Source organism: Lactuca virosa, chromosome 1, assembly GCF_052849685.1.
Source record: "Lactuca virosa cultivar CGN04683 chromosome 1, Lactuca_virosa_CGN04683_v6, whole genome shotgun sequence".
In the NCBI taxonomy this organism is placed as follows: Eukaryota; Viridiplantae; Streptophyta; class Magnoliopsida; order Asterales; family Asteraceae; genus Lactuca; species Lactuca virosa.
Genome location: NC_136426.1, coordinates 37,876,931 through 37,890,552, shown reverse-complemented (window position 1 = coordinate 37,890,552; position 13,622 = coordinate 37,876,931). Strand labels below are relative to the sequence as shown.

Sequence of the window (13,622 nt, the reverse complement as noted above, 5' to 3'; positions counted from 1 at the left end):
TACAGTTGGCTGTGTTTATAGGAAAAATCAATTTTGGATTTAGAGATGATCTATGGTGAAATCAATCATAAGGGTAGGCTATACAATGAGAGAATGAGAGGAAAAGTTTATTGCAGAAAACCCTGGAAAGATATACTAAAATCAACAAGAGCAGGGAAAAAAGATCAACCAAGAAAGAACCATGTTCAAGAATGTCGATCAAAAGGTATGTGAGTTTTGGGATTGTAGGCTCTAATATCACTTATAAGAACAAACACACGGTGGAAAACTGTCGCAGAAAAAACCATAATACACTTTTAATATTCACTTAATTAATTCAACAATGCATGAAGGTTACTTGGCTATGAAAATCACCCAAGGAGATAAGGAAAAGAAATGTGAGGGAAGGAATAAAATCTATACATCACTTTGTATAATAACCTTACAAGTCTCATAATTTCACTCATATAGCCTTGATAAATAGGAACATTTATAAATGAATGGAGTTCTAATAACCATCTAATAACTCCATATTATATGATAATTTCTGAATTTACATGAAATATAAATCATGCAACAATGTAAAAAAGTACAAGGAGTGGCGGATGCAGCCACTTTGAGTGGGTGCATTGCCCCCACTTTAAAAGTGTGTACCATCATATACTATAGGCAAAAAACATATTTTTTTAGAAAAAAAATTACATATTTGGTCCCCACTCTAACATTTTTGGCACCCAATTTGGCTAAAAATCAGAAAAAACCTTGAAAATTAATATATAATTACTATTATTCATGTACTAATTAATTTTTATACAAAGTGGTCCCTGCTACACCGTAGTTCTGGATCCGCCACTAGGAAAGTATTAAAGGTTACATAAAAGGAAAGTACTACTCTAATAGCACATAAAAAACTTATAAAAAAAGAGGTTGCAATAGCAACAACATATGCCATGCAAACTAGGTTTTGATCAACATCTTGAACACTTAAATTTATAAATCATTACCATTGTAAATAATTTATTACTACCTAGTCAGACTTCTTTTCATGCAGAGTTTGACACATCTCTAAATATTATTAAAAGAGAACCCTTAATTCTAAACTGAAGAAATCATGGTCATTGATTGCATTTCAATCATATATTTTCCACCATTGGATTATTTCCTGACATCATCTTTGTAAACCCCTTTATTTTTGTCCACAAATTTTATAAGACGTATATTATGTTTTAAATTAGGAACTCTATTAATGACAATTAAATCTCACCAAAAATAAAATGATTAAATTAGGAATTCTATTAATGACAATTAAATCTTACAAAAAACCAAATGAAAAAATACCCCGCCCCACCCCTCATTACCAGTACCCCTATGCTCTCTCCCTCATTTCTTTACATAATCTATCTAACCTAAGTTTTGTAGTGGAGAAGACAATGGGGGAAAGAAGAAATAGAATATATGCGAGCTTCGATCTGTATGGATCAGTCTTGTTTTCGATTATCATGGGTTGTATGATATAGAAAAATGTACTAGAAGATGCTGTATGGCGGAATATGATTGGTTGTCACCATTCATGGGCCTATGGGCTTGACCCATAAGGGTTTTAGGTCTAATCCCTCAAGTATAAATAAGGATGCATGCTAAGTCATTTTGTATTTTGAATTCTACAGTGTTATGCGAATCTCTGTGAAAATTATACTTGTAACCTCTGTTTGAGAGCTTTGAAATAAAGAATACCCCTTCCTGCCCGTGGACGTAGGTCACCTTGACCGAACCACATGCCCGTGGACATAGGTTACCGAACCACATAAATATTGTGTCTTGTGTGCTTTTGATTTTGTTAGTTATCCTATTTACTTCCTAACAACTATGCTAATAGAACATGAAAAACTTATAAAAAAAAGGGTTGCATTAGCAAACTGCATATCGCCGTGCAAACTAGGTTTCTGATCAGCATCTTGAACACTTAAAATTTATATATCATTAACATTGTGAATTATAGACTTCTTTGTGCAGCGTGTGGCACATTATATAACGATATTACACATGCTTTTCTCCTCCTATCTCGCCACTAAAATTGAAATCGATTGTCCATTCACGGAGCCATTTTCCAAATTATTATCTTTTGCCAAATCTGGGTCATGCCTCTCAATGAAGAAAGCTGGTCGTTTTGGCTCAGGTAGATGCATATTTTCATTTGTGAGCATAGAAATAACTTCTGACATGGTAGGTCTGTCGATGGCATGATCTTGAACACAGAGGAGACCCACATGAATGCATGTCATTACTTCCTTGGGAGTGCATGAATCTTCTAATACCGGATCCATCAACTCCAAACCTCTTCCTGCTTCATTCCATAGTTCCCATGCCTGAATCAGTTTAAACATTTGTGCCACATTGAGTTGATGATTTTCTTATATATTAAGCAATGAAATAACTTGTCTCGCATGAAGAAAATCTGTCTTGTATAGGTTAACTTACGTGTCCAAGAAGGTTGAGTGGGTGTTCCGGATCATGTTGGGTGCTCCCGTGATTCATTTTGCTACTTACAATTTCAAGCAACAAAACACCAAAACCAAACACATCTGTTTTTGTTGAAACAGAGCCTTCTAACATATACTCTGGCGGCATATAACCACTGTTTTATTTCAAACCAAGAGTTATTGTTTGGGAGTTTATGTTAGCTAGGGACTCATATTCACAAAAGACGGGTTATGGACTCACCGAGTTCCAACGACTCGACTTGTATTTGCTTCAGACTCATCGATCCCAAATAACTTAGCCATACCAAAATCTGAAATTTTTGGCTTCAGGTAGTCATCTAGCAAGATATTACTAGCTTTCAGATCTCTATGGATAACCCTCAGCCTTGAAAACCTATGGAGATATAGGAGTCCCTGAGCAATGCCGTCAATGATTACAAACCGGGTATTCCAATCCAGTAGTCCTTTCTTCCTAGGATCTGTTAGCATTTAAATGAGAAAAATAGCCAAACTCATATAGAAAATGAAGCAAATCTTTATTAGGTCTGTTAACAAAGCATGTTTTAGATCATCTTACCAAATAGAAAGGAATCCAAGCTTTTATTAGGCATGTACTCATATACAAGGATTTTCTCTTTCTTCTCAATGCAACACCCTATAAGCCTGACAAGATTAGTGTGTTGAAGTTTGGCTATGAGTTCGGTTTCATTCTTAAACTCCTTGACTCCTTGTTCAGAGCTTCTTGAAAGCCGTTTTACAGCAACCTCTTGCCCATCAACTAATTTTCCCTGTAAGATCCATCACCTGATCAGCTTTTATCTTGAATCTTCTTAGTTAAATAGAGTGTGTTTGAAAGTTTACCTTATAAACTGCTCCAAAACCCCCCTCCCCTAACTTATTTGCGCTTGAGAAATTGTTTGTGGCAGATGAGATGCTTTGAAATGTGAAGTAATGCAGCTCAGCATTCACCTTGTTATCTGCTCGTATGTAATTGTAGAAGTGCCTCAGACGATGCAGCAACAGCTTTAGGATTTTCTTCACTTCCAAAAAAACAACCAACATGACATATTTAACAGCTTTCCCTAATTTGTTAACAAAGAAAGAGTATTAGATAGATCGATAGATTGTGTGCAAAGTAAAAAAACTTGACGTAATTACCGTTAATATTTAGCTTCTTGTATAAGAAGTAGCATGATAGGAATGAAACTAAAGATGCAATCGCGATGATCGACCAAATCCGGACCCACTTCTTCTCCTTTTCTGCAAATGAAGAAAATTTGTTCTCTTTTTATGTCGGCACATTTTTGTTGTTATTATATTGTCAATATCATTTGCAACAAATGCGATAATAAATTTTTTTATTTAGAACAAATAATCGCGTTACATTTTGTTTTGTCCTGGTTCTTCTGGATGTTTATGTTGGACAGGATGATTTTTGCCCGACCCCAACAAAAACTTTTCAAGAAAATAAATTTATTGGAAAGCAAAAGAGATATTGCATAGAAGGTTAGCTCAAGATAAGAGATTCCAGCTGGTTTAATTATCAAATCAAGTGTACAATTTTCTTATCGTAAAGATAGCAATAACTTGCAACATAACACTAACACACGTATGAAAGTTTTCAGCATTTAGGGTGAAATCAGTTGCTACAACTTATGCATGGCTCATTTTTTTATTCACAAGTGTTAAGTTGAAACTTACTAACCTTCATGATAACACGTGATGGCGTAATATTCTCTATATGACTGATTTTTAGCTTCCCCTGTCCTTTGGCCATATGTCTTGCAGGTGGCCCTGTTTGTGGTTGCATAAGTATAGGCCATGCAAGAACAATTGGTCCAGCATAGTCTTTGGCAATCATATGAAGTCAAGTTATAGCTTTCATCATATTCATACTCATCCCCATACATGCTGTAAGAACTCTTATAAAACCCAGTCTTTCCTGCAGTCCAACTCTTCAAACTCATATTCAGCACAACCAGAACCATTGTCCTTGATTGAGCGGCATTGGACATCTAACTGCAGAGTTGAACCCATAAGCTGGCCGTTTAAACCCATCATCAGAGCTGGGGTTGAATCATACGTTCTAGTTAAATATGTGAAGGATTGCTCGGTCTCATTAGAAATATAGTAAAGGCGAACATCAGGACCCGAATTCTGTAGATCTGTGTTCTCGAATCCAGCATTGATCAGCCATGATCCACTCCTCCAGTGGATGTTCCCTCGCCTCAGGATGACCATTTGACCTGTGCCATTTGGGTCTGCTTTTAATGTGAAAGACCCATCCGCTGGTAGAGCTTCGTTCCTCCAAGAAGTGAGTGACCATCGATGCCCGGTCTTGAGATTAATCCCCAGTTTCATCCCAGGAAGAAGGGTGTCTGTTGGGTAATCAAAGCTTTGCCATAAAACCCGCTTAACTGACCCATCTAGATGCAGTTCCTGAAGTACCAAGTTTCCAGTATCCAACAGGGTGGCACTTGCCTTGCGTGTTACTACTGGAGTAGGACTGAAGAGATCAACCACAGTGCCTCCACCTGATAAAATGCTCAGCTTTCCGTGGATATCTATCGTGAGCTTTCCGTATACATCTTTGCTCGGATTGTTTCTGTTTGCTACCCAAACTGCCTTATCTTCTTTCTGCAAATTTCCGGACCCATCTCTAGCATAATCAATCATTCCTAAGCGGTGGTTGTATATCTCTAATCTAAGGATTTTCCTTTTTCCAGAACCATGGGGGCTGTAGAATATTCCTAAATAAGGGCTTATGGTACTTCCAAACCCAAAGAACTTCAAAGTAAAGACCTTATTTGACGAAATCAAATAGTCCCAGTTCTTCAGCTCTTCACCTTGCAGTAAGGTATCTGTTTCTGAGTGACAAGGATTGCTGAAAAAAAGAGCAACATAAAGTGAGGATGATCAGGAAGATGCTTTTGTCTGCCATTTTTTTCAAGGAACAAATGGAATGACTTGAACACAAGCTCTTGCATTAATGTGATTTTTATAAACAATACTCTTATGACACTTTTTTTTTTTTTTTTTGACTTGGCCTTCAACAACTCCTGTTTTACGTTACACTTAGTCAACAGAAATAGACAGCCCTTTAATGTCTTGATGCAATAAGAGCCTTTATTAGGTTTTATTGATACTTTTTTTTTTTTTTTTTTTTTTTTGACTTGGCCTTCAACAACTCCTGTTTTACGTTACACTTAGTCAACTGAAATAGAGAGCCCTTTAATGTCCTAGTCAACGTATTCACGAGGAGATAAAATATGAGTTTAGGGAAGAAATTGAGGCCCAAAAATAAAAAATTGCCAAACGACATCCTAAAACTCACCTAAGGAAGTAACCTACCCTACTAATTAGACTTTTTGCCACTTGATTTTTCTGATTTGGTTTTGGTACTTTAAAATCGATTTAGACTTTGACATTTGATTTTTGTGATGTTTCAGTTCTTTGAAATCAAATATGAATCTTTATTTTGATAGTTGAATTAATATTTAATTTACTAGTTGAATTTTAATTTAGCTTAGTATAAAAATTGGAATTTCATTTTGTAAATTCTGGTCGGCAAAACTATTTATATAAGTCATCAGTGACGGATTAAAGGGTTCCCTGAGCTAATCAACAACGGATACAGATGGTAGTAATCGAAGATTTAATGACGAAATCTAGAGGTTGCATGAACAATAGGTGTCGTTGCTAAATCTGTCGTTAACAATTAGCGACAAGGGTTTTTCGATGGCCAATCCTTTAACCTGTCGTCGGTAACTTTCAGCGACGGATTAGCGACGTAATTGTCTGTTAATTCTACCTCTATTTTTAGTAGTGATTTTTGGATCCATGCTGTTACATGATAAGGTATATGGCTCGTAGCACATACACTTTCACCAAAGTAGACCGATTGTGAACCCTTCGATGCATGCCAAATGGCCGAATGATCGGATCAAATAGTTGAAGCCGAACCTTTAGCTAAAGGATTAAATTATTTCTTAGAACGGAACCATTCTTGAGAAGTGCAAAGGTTGTGAAATATTATTAGTGTTAGTAAATGAACAGTGTTCTATCAATAAAAACTCTTAAACCTATGAGAAATGACCCATGACATTGCCTGCGCACACATATATGTACCTTCGGCCTCTCGAGCATATAATATTGTCTGACCAAAACTTGCTCGGTAGGAGGTTCTCCATTTCCCAAGAAAAAAGGCATAAAAGACCGAAGGAACGAGATTCAGAGGTGCGTACCTTAATCATCTTATATATTTTGTTATGAACTGGGTTATAAGAACAGATTCAATAACATAAGAAAACAACCAACAGCTTCAAATATTGATTGATAACCTCAAATATACGCAAATGATTATAAGAACAAATGATAGGTTAGCTGATTCGAGATAACTACTCTCCCAAGAAATAAATTCCAGATTTCACAAAAAGATTGATTCCTCACTCCCTACTCTCACTACCCTTTTATACTATCTGACCTAACAAACTAAATAATATAAAATACCTAAATTGTCCCTGAACTAATAAGATACTCTTTAATTTGATGATTTCCCATATTACCCCTAACTAACTTATTTTCCTAATATCAGAGGTATAACAATACCCCACCCCAAAAGAACCACCTTGTCCTCAAGGTGGATAAAATAATGCATAACACTCAAATTCTCTCAGGTGGCTTCTTTTTCTTGCCCTTAGCCTTACCATGATCTGCAACCACCACAACAATCACCACATACATTCCACTCACTTGTTCCATTGCACCCATGATCATCTTAACAGCTTCCTCATCAGCCTTGCATGCCACATCAGTAGTCGCAACATTGCCAATATGCAAATTCTTTAGCTCTTCATCTTCATCTTGATTCTTTCCTCTTCGTACGATCACCGCTTGAAAATACCACCCCTCAACTCCAAACTTCTCTAGGAACTCCACATTCGTCCTCATACTTTGTTTTTCCATAGCTAAAGAGTTAGTACTCTCTTTCCCTGGCCAAATTTTAGTAGTTGCACCCTTAGAAATAGTTCCAACATTGTCAATCATGTCACCCAATATAAAAACTTTTCCTTTCCCATTGCTATTTAAGTGCATCACCTCAGCCACATTGCATCTACAACCCTCTTTTTAATTAATTGCCAAAGGTGCATCAGACAACTTTTTGGCAAAAGCACTCGCCCTAGCAACTCCACCGACATCAGGCGACAACATTACCAAATCATTTGAGCAAATTGACTTGCTGGCAAGATAATCAAGAATAGCATGCTGACAGTAAACATGGTCAACTGAAATATCAAAATAACCCATTGACTGCCCATAATGAAAATCACAAGCAAGAACACGATCCACACCTTCTTCCATAATGAGATTTGATACTTGTTTTATAGCAATAGATTCGTGCCATTGAGTCTTTCTATCTGCTTCAACATATCCAAAATAAGGGGTAAATGGTGTTACTAGAAGCGTGATGAATATGTTTTTGGTTAATGCCCTACTACTGACATCAATTGTTACTAGAAGCGTAATGAGAATTTCGTATGCAACTGATCCCATATCTATTTTAGCTAATTCTTCTATATACAACCATAAATAATCTTGCACTATCTTCTCAACCATTTCAAACGTCAAGTGTACAATGTTTTTATGGTTATCATAAGTTGTTGCTATGAAGACCCTGATAATGTTTTTTAATCCAGACTTGACATTATTGACATGAGACTGAACCATTTGAAAGACACATCCGCTGATCAATTCTCTAATTATAACAGTAGCAACATCACAAACAGACCAAGGAAAGTAAGAATTAGGCATACATTTCTGATTTTTTGCTCCGAGGGCATTTACTAGCACTTTTTCCTTATAATCCCATTTCATTGCTCTGCCTTCCCTCACAAAGGATGGTTGGATTTTCACTTTCAAGTAATCTCTTTTTTGAGAGAAGTAAAAATCTGGTGCAGTTGGTTCTATTAAGAACCGTTTACAGAATGCATCCCACTTCTTTGCAGACTCGATAATTTTATCAAGAGATTCCAATGAAGGCATTACAGTACTAAGTGGATTAAATGTCGAGTCTTGTGGTGAATTTGCAAATCGTACCAACAGATCTGTCCCAAAATACCCAGCCTCCAACCAACCGATGATGTTGTAACGCCCGCAGATTCGGGCTAGTCAATTTAAAGACAATGAGCATCAAAAATGACTTTTTGATGGAAGATTATTTAGAAGGATTAATCTTAACCAAGTTATAGTATATGTCACAAGGGTTCCGTACATATAAATAACGCCTAAATCCGAGTTACAACGAAGAATTTATGACCTGTCGAAGGTTTACGGCAAAATCGACACGACACTGGGAATCGTAAAAAGTGAATTTAAGATAAAATGATTTCTAGCCTTAGCAATCTAAAAGAAAGTCATAGTATATGTTAACCCAAGAGTGTGCATAAAAATAACGTCCAAATCTGACTTCGTATGAGGAAGTTATGATTTTTCTAATATTTAGTATAACAGTGCACAACCCGAAATTCGAATTTTAGATCGGTCGATTTTTAACCAAAATAGTCTAAACGGGAACTGAATATCTCATTAATAGGAGCTCAACGATAAAAAGACAGTCGAAAACGGAGCTTGTATGCGAAAGATATGGATGAAACTTAGTCCTTACTCTTCGAGCGCGACGAATTCGATACAGTTTTGTAAATCTGAGATAGAGTGAGAATTAGCCGACGGAATCTAAATGAAAGTTGTAGTACTCGTAAATACCAACGCGTGGATATAAAGAACGTCGATAATAGAGCTCGTATGCGAAAGATATGGACGAAACTTAGTCCCTACTCTTCGAGCGCGTTAAATTCGATACAATTTTGCAAATCGGAGATAGAATGAGAATTAGCCGACGAGGTCTAAATGAAAGTTGTAGTACTCGTAAATACCAACGCGTGGATATAAAGAATGTAGAAAACGGAGCTCGTACATGGAAGATACGGAAGAAACTTATGGCCTACTCTACGAGAAAACCCCTATAAATAAGAGTTGAACTCTTCATATTTTCTTCACACCATAAGCCTTTCTTTCTCTCTCTAACTTCTCTCTAGACTCCCTAAACCCCCGTAAAGCCTAGGAAACTCCCCTAGCGCTAGAAGAAAGCCCCGGAGCGCTCGACGGCTCCGAGAAGAAGAGCTTTTCGGCTCGGAAACGCTGCTCCAGCGAAGCCTAGTTTTTAATAAAACCCGCTGTAAGTGAGATACGCCTACCATACTTTAAATATAGCTTATATATAAATATAATATCGTTATTATGAACCTATAAATAAGATTTATCAGTGATTCAAAGTCGTTATACTGATTGATCTACTTACGGGAATGATGTCTAGGCTGTGATTTAGTGAGGTGTTTAAAGTGGGATTTCCAAACAGTATACTTCGTATACCAAACGGACCCTACCTCCGATATGATCCTACCTGGTTGTTCCTTACTTGATAGATCATGAAAGTAGACTTTGATTTAATGATGAATCTAGACTAATAATTAGTCGCAATAAATATTAGACTAAAACTTAGCGATAATAATGTTAGGTTTCGTCGAAGGAAAATAGAATCGTTATAAGCGAAGCTCTGCCCAAATTTGGAATCACCACCTTAACAAGTGAGTGCATTGTTACTTTCATCTTACACATAGATATGAAGTATTTAATATAAATTACATGTTATGAGTGCATTGTTACTTTCATCTTACACATAGATATGGGTCGCCTCCTATGTTAGGTTTCCCATTCATACCACAGTAGAGCGTCGCCCTCTAAAGCCTCCGCCGCCGCTTCCATTATTTCTTCATCGTTATAACAGATGAATGACTTTTCCAGCTTAAGAATCCATTCATCTGGGTTTATGCCATCAAATGAGAGCACCTCATGTTTGTGAAATCTCCAGTTGGTCCCTCCTCTGTATTCACCTCCGGTAGTATGGTCGCCGTCGAAACCACCTCATGTTCCATTTCTTGAACCTCCACTGGATCCTATACCGATAGGGTTTGTCCCTTTTGTTGTCTCCACCAGCGAAAAATTAGGGTCACTGTTGTGCTCTTCTCCCACTGATTTCTTTCCATTTGCTTCTTCAGGGGGCTCTTGGCTATGGCCCTAAAAACCTCTTTGAACTTCTTGTCCATCTTTAGCTAAAGAGAGGCTATGTAGTTAGCTTGATGTTGGACCTGATGCCCTTGATTCTGCATTCGATCATACAACTGCCCTATTTCTGTTTCTAGCAATTCAACCCTCTTGAGGAGAGTTCCTCCAGTATCATTCCTTCCTTCTTTATCTCCAACCATAATCCCAACCATGAACGTGAATGCTCTGATACCAATTTGTTATGAACTTTGTTATTAGAACAGATTCAATAACATAAAAAAGCAACCAACAACTTCAAATTGTTAGGTTTTATACAAACAATCCTATGTGTGCATGAAACCCTAGTTTGGATCTATGTTTTCACTATTAGACATACAACTTATGAACACAAAATAAAACCCTAATATGCATCTAATGATTTCAAAATACACAAACAAAAGGATTAGATTACATACCTTTGTTGCTATATAGTAATAACAACTAAATCCTTGAATTTCCTTAGCTCTTGAAAGCACGTACCACAAGTGTAGTACCTCTAATGGCTCACAAACACACTAGGTGAAAGGATGAATATGGGAGAGAGGAGAGAAGGGTATCTTGCTCTAGAATTCGTCCCTTTTAGGGTTTCCCAAGGCTTGGACGAATTCTAGTGCCTTAGGGTGCTATTTATACTGGAGGCTAGCTAGGGTTTCAAGGTGGAAACCCTAATCCCTTAGCTTAGGGCCCAAACAAATCCATGGACTCCTTTCCTTAAGCCCTTAGACGAAAACTCCTAGATCCTTCTAGGATTTTCGGCCAAGACTTAATAAAGGTGATCCAATGGCCCAAAGCCTCAACTATTGAATAATTACAAAACAGCCCCTGTACTTTTAATCAGTTCCTTTAATCCCAAAATTAATTCTAAATTAATTTCTGATTAAATACTAATTAATAATATGATTCCACATTATTATATTATTCTTATAATATAATAAATAAATCATATTTATACCCCAATCAACCTCTCTCCTCAACTGTCATCCTGTCTAGTCACCCGTGTGAAGGCAACCCAAAAGGACCATGCTCACAATCGGGTCAAGTACATACCAAAATAGTTATGGACTTAGACACTAATCCAACAGTCTCCCACTTGGATAAGTCTAATAACTATTTTGCATAACTTCAGAACCTGATCAGCAATCGTAGCTTTCAAAAGCCGCTGTCAACTATGATCTTATCAGATACGCGTGTCCTTTAGATAAGGGATTATATATTCCTCCATTCTCAAAATATCGTATAGACACAAGACATGAATTTTAATCATTCTCTCTATACTGTTTCCCGACTTCCGATTTATGACGACTGACAACAGACTACAATTGAACACATGAACTTAGTCCCGGCTTGGCCAAGCGCTTAGGGTGTCATCAGTAAATCATCGAGGGGCCTACAGATATCGCTTTTATCCCTCTTTGGGTAAAAGGAATGGATAAACTTCGACTCAAATGCTCGCTTACATTTACTGATCGAATCACACACAACAATAAGTTTTATAACACCAAGTTACTGGTGCGTTTACTTATTATCAATGTGTAACCGGCCAACAAATAACAACTCACACGTCTCGGTTTGAAGAATATACAATATTATCGACTCACAATCACTTGCGATAAAATCCATGAAGTGATTCACGTGAGCATGGGTTTAATCCAATACTCTAATCTTATCAAAGTACTCATGAACTCTGTAGCAAACTTGTGCTATGTCTAAACACTTTAGACAATCTACAGACAGATTCATGACAATCTTCCTTCATACCTACTTCCAACGTATGACCGACTGTGGAGGTTCGAATAACCCAGTTATTCTGGAAGTCAAAACATGCAAACTGAAACACAATAATAATACTTAATCCTTTATGGCCCCAAAACTTTTGAGTGTAAATAAAACACTTTTATTTAAACGCCATATTGATTACTCATTATTCATTTGTTTAATGTTTCAGATAATCAACTTATTTCTTGAATTACAACAATAGTTGTCCCATGCTCCGAGCATGCACACTATGTTTCTTATGGTCCATGCTTTGTGAAATAGATCAACTGAAAACCTTTCCAATGATGCTCACTTCACAATTCCTAATCCTCATCGTTAGTGTAAGAATACAAGGTTCTTGCCACTATTAGAATATGTTAGATTCTAACATTTTATGCAACGATCCTTTCGTAAAGTCATAACACAAAAGTCACCAAGACTTGGCCAATGAAATTACAAAGTTCTCTATCAGAAATTGTTACAAAACAATTCTATAGATGTGATGTCTCTCACTCAAAGTACATTCCTTTGAACATCCTTTTTGCATAAAATTTTCTAATCTAGACATAAATTCTTAATTTCCAACTCCCAATATGGAAACATTTCCATATTTGCCATATGACAACTCATTCTTAATAGAATCTTATCTATTCATAATAATGTCGATATGGTCCATCCAATACTATACTTCCAACTACTCACAAGCAACAAATCCTTGGCGAACCTCAGATCGTCCTTTGATAGTTGTTTAATTATTTTAGTCAAATCCAGTTCTAGTCCTTTTTTCCTCTGAATGCCCTAGGCATTTGGAAAATTTTAGAATGGTCAAATATTATAGCATTTGCAATCGATCCTATACCCGAAGCGTATGGGACATGATGCATAATGTCTTACATAAAGATATGATACTTTATCAATCTTCTGCCATAATATTTTATGTGTCACGTTCTCACAATTCGAACTATGAAGAGGGATGCCGTAATCATAATCGAATTTTGAGAACACACTATGTATCCTTTGACTAAAATATTAAAATTTCTCAATCTAAGCTTTAGATTTTGAAACGAAGTATAATATTCTCTCCCTTAATTATAGCAAAACAACTTTTCAACCCTTGCGACTTTGCAAAGTATAACTCTTGTTTTCTATAATTAATATCGCTAACTTGCAATATTTACCATAATAATCATGCTCCTACTAATATGATGATTATTTCCTTATCAGCATAACACTTATGCTCCCACTAGC

The 13,622-nt window shown here is 36.5% G+C and overlaps 1 pseudogene across 1 annotated transcript; it reads right to left on the bottom strand.

Annotated features, from left to right (window-relative positions):
• Nucleotides 1–1,934: 1,934 nt before the first annotated feature.
• LOC145113029 (G-type lectin S-receptor-like serine/threonine-protein kinase At1g67520) lies at nucleotides 1,935–5,372 on the bottom strand (annotated as a pseudogene). The gene is made up of 7 exons (XR_013710713.1): nucleotides 4,165–5,372; nucleotides 3,618–3,719; nucleotides 3,321–3,541; nucleotides 3,037–3,247; nucleotides 2,701–2,938; nucleotides 2,458–2,614; nucleotides 1,935–2,345 (listed from the first exon to the last, which is right to left on the bottom strand). The product of XR_013710713.1 is annotated as a G-type lectin S-receptor-like serine/threonine-protein kinase At1g67520 (transcript).
• Nucleotides 5,373–13,622: the final 8,250 nt, after the last annotated feature.